At 40.1% G+C, this 7,936-nt stretch overlaps 1 pseudogene; it reads left to right on the forward strand.

Annotated features, from left to right (window-relative positions):
- Nucleotides 1-2,068: 2,068 nt before the first annotated feature.
- LOC103562462 (cordon-bleu protein-like 1) lies at nt 2,069-5,448 on the forward strand (annotated as a pseudogene).
- Nucleotides 5,449-7,936: the final 2,488 nt, after the last annotated feature.

Genomic DNA, 7,936 nt, shown 5'->3' on the forward strand with positions numbered 1-7,936 from the left:
TGACATATGGAGGAGATTTCAAGAGAAATGGAATATCCTATGCACTGTGAACATCTCCTTTAAGTTTCTCTATTAACATGAAGTAACACATATACATCCTGCTAATGGTTTGAAATGAATGGATTTATTATGGTGGGATGGTATTGAGTCCTGCTTCAAGGATGTCATGGAGTGAAACTAAATATTACTTGGCTAAGTTCCAGCGCTTTGTCATAGGGCTAAGGAGATATAGATAAAAGCTTTGTGTGAAGAGTAGGTCATACCTTATTTGAGAAATAACAACAAAAAACCTCTCCTAATTTGAAAAAAAGAGGCAAAATTAAATTCTTAGCATTTTTTTATTTTGAGCAATTGAGCAAAAAAATTGATCAGCAATTTTGAGCAATTTTCTGACAGTCTTTTTGAAAGGCAAAAATCATTTACTCTTTCTGCTAATTGACCCCTATAATGCCTAGGAGATAATAGTTTATGACACCTCTATCTAATAGATCTATGGAGTTAAAAACCTTCAGGATATATTGGATTTCCTGGAAAAAGAAGGGAAAGAAGACTGTTCCAAGGAAAGAGCTGTGAGATAGAAAGACAGAAAATGCTGTGTCAGAGGAATATGGGGGAAAGTTATTTGGAAAAGGAGATTATTTGGAAGCTACTTGACTTCCTCCTGAAAAACTACTTCCAAACTCCCTTTCCAGTTTTATTTCATTTTAAAAACAGTAGCTACTCAGTACCAGGCCTGTGAGCGATGAGACAAAAACACAGCTTCCACTTCTCGGAAAGCCCCCTCAACTTCCTCCACACCCTCAAGCCACTGTCAAATTATGTTTTCTAGTTAACTCTTACTTCAAATTCATCTCAGGCTTTTTACCTCCTCAGATAAACTCATGCTCACCCTCCAGTGTAAACACTTGGAGTGGAGGAAGCTGTCTGTTTCATTTCCCAGGAGCCAAAAACCGTAACAAGTAGGTAATCCCTCAATGAGAGACTCAAAATACCCTTCTTACAATGGATTATTATTTTTTTAAGTCACAGAAAGGAATAACATAAAAATATGATTGCAAAGAAAATTTCTTTGCTAATAATTAAATATTAAAACTATGAATATTTTCAGCCATGATTAAGTCCTCACCAGTTCATTTGGATCCTGGATCATGACTATTGCATATGTTTTTCTTTGGAGATCGTTCTGCTTTTCAGCTGTATTTCATCTTTCTTTGAAAACTATTAGCATGTTTTGTCACAAGGTTTCATCGCTGATGGACAAAGTTGAGCTCTAGAGACCTCTCGTGGCAAAACGCAAATAAGATAATGAGAAGATTGTCAGCATGGAGTGTCTTGAGCAAAATTGCAAAGAATGTTGTGTTTTTCTATTCCTCTTCAACACTGTTCCTTCAGTTTATTCAGTTTCTAGTACCCAATTTGAAACTCTGACGCTCCAGTCCTGCCTCTGTTGTCCTCTGCCAGGTCACCCTTTTCAACAACATTGCGCTTAGCAGATTTTTCTCCATCATTAGCCATTCCATCCAAACTCACTTGTTTTATGCCCTATTCCCTATTCCCTAAGAATTTGGCTCTCTGGCAGGAATAAAACAATCAATGGTTTCAAGCTAACTGATTTAACTCCTAAATAAGTTAACATAAAGCACTGCCTAGGAAAGTTCAGGATTCCTTTGGGTTAAAGATAAACAGCTGTAATCACTATTGCACTGTAATGAGTATAATTATCAGCTATTTCAGTGCTCCTTTCACAGCACATCTTTTCAAAAGAGATGTGTATAATCCCCCTCTTCAGTTAACTCTCCTCCCATTCTCTCCTGAACCCATATAGGGAAATTGCAGTGTTTTTTCTTCCTACCAGTTGACCAAAACTGCTCCTGTCAAGGTCACCAGTGACCTCCATTAGTCGCAATCCAGAGCTACCACCTCTCGCCTCCTCCACACACACACCCCCCTTCTCCTTCCCCTGTGTCTGGCCAGCTGCCTCCCTGGCCCACATGCAACCAGTCTCGCTCCCACTTCCAGACAGTGGTCCAGCGGAGGTGGGACCAGGTCCTGAGCTCAGGGCAGGAGAATGGTTCAGGGCCTGGGAAAATCCTTGCAGCGCCTGGGGAGCCCCAAGGAACCCCGCCCGTGGGGCAAGGGAGGCGCTGGCCTGAGCTACGGAGAAGTTGCCACTTTCTTCTCCATTCAAGTCCCGGCTGGAGAGCTGAACCGCGCCTGCCAGACCAGGAACAGGAGCGATGAGTGGGAGGAGAAGCCTGGGGAGAGTGCAGAGCTCTGCAGGGCAACGGACAGTTGAGTCCCTTTGAGAGCAGGATGTCCCCACCCACCTATCCGCCAGCAGCTCCCCGCACCTGCTCCACCCCCTCTTCCGCAAAGACAAAAAACCTAAAGCCAGTGCACCACTTCCTCAAGCTGAGACCAAATACACTGTATCTTCCGTTGACGTTCTGAACAATCTTCTACTTTCCTCATGGAACAGAAAGAAAACATGACATAGACATTTATCTCTCTACCGGAAATGTTATCCACTCTACTACATTCCTGGCAGTAAACCGATGATGGACTTGTTGATATTCCTGTGTGCACAGTATCGTTAAATCCTTCAAGCTGCGCTGTTGATCTGTCAGTTGTAAAGAATTTCTTTATCTCTAAGCCAAATACTCCAAACGGAATGTTGGAAGACGAGAAAGTAATTTTAAAGTAAACAACTTTGGAGTCGAAAAGAACCCGACACTTATAATAGGAGAAAACTGTGAGACGAGTGATCAATTTTAAGAAAACTCATAAGTCCTGTATTTGGGTGGATTGAGGTGGTGCTACCTCAGCCCAGAAAGGGCACCTTTTGTAATTCTTTAACTCAGAGGAGGTACCTTTATAAAAAAGTATCCCCCCCCCAAGGGGTGTTTTTCCTCCTGTGTACAAAGGGCACTGCGTGACTAGCAGTGGTCTTGTCTCAGCCCCTCACGGTTCAAAGGGGTTAGTCTCAGAGTTAAATTCTCTCCAGTCATATGGGGAAAGACAGCTCCAAACCGTAGGCCCCTGGGGCTTACTTGAAGGAGGTACATCAACAGAAGCACCTCAAAACCGGAGAGGGATAGGGCTGATTATGGAGCTTGAGACTCTTAAGACTGAGAAGTCTCCTCTGACTGTGCTCAGAAGGCAAGTGGCTTTGCCAAGAGCACTAACACGTAGGCCCAAGGGCAATTTTGTGTGACAGTTTAGGATTAAGGTGTAGGAACCAGGCTTCCTGGTGGGAATCCTTGACTATCTGCACTATACTGCCTCTGTGATCCTGGACAAGCTACTCAAATTCTTTGAACTTCCGTTTCATCTGCTGTGAAATGGGCCAAAGAAAAAGTGTGCAGCTGTCATCTACAAATAGCTTTATTTTACTCTGACACATGTCTGAAGGGTCTGCAACCAGCTAGAGGTCAGAGTTTGTGACTTCAAAGAATAAGGACCACCTCAGAGCTCCATAGATCAGAAGTGCACCAGGCACTTCAAATTCCCTGCACTCCAAAGAATAGACTCTTGGGGACAAGCTTCTGGTGGCTTTGCTTGGACAATGCTCAGCCCTTTCTAGTGTGCTGATCAGGATTTCCAAACTCTTTTCAGTTGAGAAACAGACAACTTCACGAGGTTGCTAAGCCAAGATCCAGTGGAATAAGAATTAGTGACATAAAGCTGAATGAATTGTTGAGGGAAATTTTACGTGGTTGTTTGGAATACTGTTGATGTTATTTTAATGTTTGATTTTCTATATCTGTAAGGAAGGCCTTATTCTTTTGAAGCTGTGTGTAACGCTTAACAATCTAATAGATTCTTTGGTAAATTGAATTGAAACGTTTTTAAGTAATATCTGATTTTTACTGTCTGCCTTCCATCACTCCAAATTCAGAAATGTATTTTAGTTTTCATGGTAATATAGTCATTGCAAAGTTCCAAAAAGAAAAGAAAATCCAGAAAACAATAGTGAGAGTTAGTTACGTCTCCCTGTTATTTGCAGCAACTGTTGGTTTTGATCAACCCACTCTGTCAAACTCAGGAGCTTCTCTACCCAACAAAATCCCTTAATGACCTGGGACAGAAAGAATGATATGCCGTGGACGTCAGCAAAGAGTCTTGCCCAACATCACAAAACCTAGACATTACGGAAGAGAAAGAAAAATGGTTTCTCGGCTTTTTCCAAAGTAGTAAGAGAAAGCAGGAGCAAACTGCAAGTGTTACATCAATATTTACTTCTAATAAGTAAGCCTTGTCTGAATTTTAGGACTTTCACTATAATTTCCAAATTGTGTATTTCAACTCCCTGCCATCAGATCCACCTAAGAAGACATGAGATCCATTGCCTTCAATGCTAGAGCCTCAGAGTGCCCCACAGGAACTTTCCCACACCCAAGGGAGACCAGCTTTTTTGCAGTGCATTCCATGAATGTCGATGAAACAAGTTAGAGTCTCTGTGAAACAAGTATAGTGAGAACAGGCTTCCCACAGCTCAGTACCACATCTTTGGGGATTTGTCTTTGAGAAGAACAAAGCAAATATCACCCTCTCCACCCTCTAGAGTACTTCCCACATAAAAGTGATGAGAAGAACCACATGAATGCTCTGCAGTCAGTAGAAGCTGTTGATGCAAATAGCACTCAGAAAAAACTCTGCTGAAAAGTTACCCAACCCAGTTACGTCCTTGGCCATTGACTTCCCAGTCATCAACAGTGCCCTGCCCCCATGCTGACAGGTGAGACTTCTGTGTCTGATTGCCCAGAAATGACTTTTGCAGCCACAGTATCACTGAAGTCTGGAATAAGTTCTTAATCCAGGCTTGAAGAGATAGATAAAAATGAACTGAATGCAATGCCTAAAAAAGAGGCTGAAAATATTTCTCTGAAGTCACAAGACATTTTTTCTGTATCTACTGATGTATAAAACATATGCCAGAAATGATACTGACTCAACCCCTGGCAGTGATACTGGAGAGTCCTCACAGAACTCCATGGAATAAAGCAAGAAGCTGGAAACACAGATGGAGAAGGACCATATGTTATGACACACCATACAAACAATGACAAGGTGGCAGTTGGCTGAGTAAGAAAATTGAGTTTTTGGGCCCAAACCAAGAAAATGATAGAATGAAATGTTTCTTTCCAATTAACACAGAACATAATATGACAAATGGAGTGAGGAGAACAGAAATCAATGTAGGGGATGTTGGCAAAAGTAACAACATGGTCCTGGAAGTTGACAGACTATCAAACTATCAGGCATATACAACTCATATTGCATACATTACAAGGAAAATGCTTTAGCAGCTTGGATCAAAAATTGAATCAACCCAGTGGAAAGGTAAAAAGGCAAGATACACAATGTAATGATGATCTTTTGATTCCTTTAGATGAGATTGATAAAAATTCAACTGCTTTTTATCTAAAGAATCATCCATTTTTATAGACAAGACAACAAACCCAAGTCAAAACGTCAAATGAAATTACAAGACAGCATATATCCAGAATTGGAATGGCTACTCACTTAATCTGAAATCTCATCTGTGGAGTGGAGCATCAGGTGCACAGTGCAATGAGCATGACTGATGGGGCAGAGGCTAACCTTCTGAAACCCACTTCCAGATCGAGGAGAGATGCTGGGACAACTCCACTTGTGCCAAATTTAGAAGACATAAACATTATCTTGGAGTTAAAACTTACATCAAAGTTTTCAAATCGCCAGGTCAAATCAAGTTCTTTCTTCTTGCAGAAGCAGAAAAGACTAAGTGACATCTGCAGCTGCCAAGAGCGTCGACGTCACTCCCAATCCTACTCAAAATGACTAATAAGATACAGAAGTGAAAAGGAATGCAGTCATGTGTCCCTTAATGATGGGGATTCTGAGAAATGTGTCATCAGTTAATATTGTCATTGCGTGAACATCATAGAATGTACTTACACAGCCTAGACATTATAGCTTACCACACACCTAGGCTATATGGTACTAATCTTATGGGACCACTGTCACGTAGTGGTCTGTCGTTGACCAAAGCATCATTATGTGGCACATGACTGTATGCTGTTTCCCCCAGAGCAAACTCTTTCTCTCGTACTAATCAACTAACTTTTCTCCCCAGCCTCATATTAAAAAACAAGAAAAACAAATAAAAGAGTTAGTGGTGATATCGGTTGGAAACTTGTAGACATCTGTACTCCTCCAATAATTCTGAAAACTGTTCTTCTTCTTGCTGCTCAGTTAGTAGCACTAAATCTGAAACCGAAAATTTTCAGTTCCCCACAACCAGGCTAGTTCTTTTTCAACTTTTACCCTTACAATAGTGAGATCACAGTCTTTCAGTAAAACAGGTACACTACCCCTAAGGAGTCATCCAGTGAAGGACTTCTACCAGGCCTCCAGTGAACACAGAGGAAGGGAAGACTAGTTGTGCAAATAACCTAGTAGACATCCGACAATCCAGATAAAATAACTCTGCTTATAATGAACTGAAATCTCAATTACTGTGTCCTATGGCCTGTTCATCATTCATCTTTAAGAGACAAACTTCTTTAACATTCCAAAGATCTGATCCAGAACAGATCTAAAAGTTTTTTGACTATTATCTGTTCTGAAGAGGTTGCTGTCAAATCAAAAAAATTTACTGTTCATTTAAGTATATTCCTTTAAATACTGTTGCTTTAAGTCTGTGAATTGATGATTATGACTCATGCTCCCCAACGCACATAATAGCTGTTAAATGTTTTGTCTCCAGTTCACAAACCAACTTCACAGTACTGAAGAATATTTCCAAAGTGTGTGTGAGTCTGTGTATATATATATAGTCTTAAGTGTATGTGTGTATATATATATATAAGTCTTTTGTATAAGACATATGGGGGCCGGCTCCGTGGCCGAGTGGTTAAGTTCATGCGCTCCACTGCAGCGGCCCAGGGTTCAGATCCCGGGCGCGGACATGGCACCGCTCATCAGGCCACGTTGAGGCGGCATCCCACATCCCACAACTAGAATGACCTGCAACTAAGATATACAACCGTGTACAGGGGGGGTTTGGAGAGATAAAGCAGAAAAAAAAAAATAAAAGATTGGCAACAGTTGTTAGCCCAGGTGCCAATCCTTAATAATAAAAAAAAAGACATATAAACTTATAGACATATATATAGTGTAGAAAGCTAGAGATGTAAAAAATGTGTTTAGTTTGACACTTTTAATGATGAATCATTTAATATGCAAGACATCTTGTATTTTTTATGTAATTACAAAATCAGTGCCAAGTTAATGGGGAGCTCATATTATTTTAATGTTTTATTAACGTATGACTCTGGTTTTTTGCATCTTTAGAACTTAAATTGTACAAGGAGAATTTCAAATAAATATTTTCTGTATATAATTGTGACATTATTGTTTCACAAACATTAGACATTCCATGTGCCCAAAGCTTTAAAGAACTTATGAAAATGCTGCTACATTGTGACAGTTATTCACAGTTGATATGTAGAGAAGAAGAAGGGTTCATTTATGTCCATTTGAAAAAACTTAGACTATTGAGAGTTCCAGAGATCCTGGCTTTAATTCTAGTGAAATGATAAAATAAAATAATTATGTAGGGTTACATTGAATGTCAGCCAAGAGTTCTGGCAAATATCCCAAAGTTAGTCATTATGAAGGATAAAGAGAATAAAGAGTTCTATACAAATTTGCAATCTTAGTATCTGAACCTACATAGCAATTTTAATTTACCATTTTATTAGAATTGGAACCCTGATTTCTGGAACACGTATACGTACATTAAAGCTAGAACTGTTAACAGAGACAAAGCCTAATTTGCTAGCTTACACCTATTTTGGATCTAGAGGTTCTTGGCGTTCTGTTCCTACCTTAAGAATTGAAAAGGTTGCTTCCACTAAGAGCTGATTGTGGTGTTAAGTTGGTTTTCACT

Source organism: Equus przewalskii, chromosome 5 (genome assembly GCF_037783145.1).
Source record: "Equus przewalskii isolate Varuska chromosome 5, EquPr2, whole genome shotgun sequence".
Classification (NCBI taxonomy): Eukaryota; Metazoa; Chordata; class Mammalia; order Perissodactyla; family Equidae; genus Equus; species Equus przewalskii.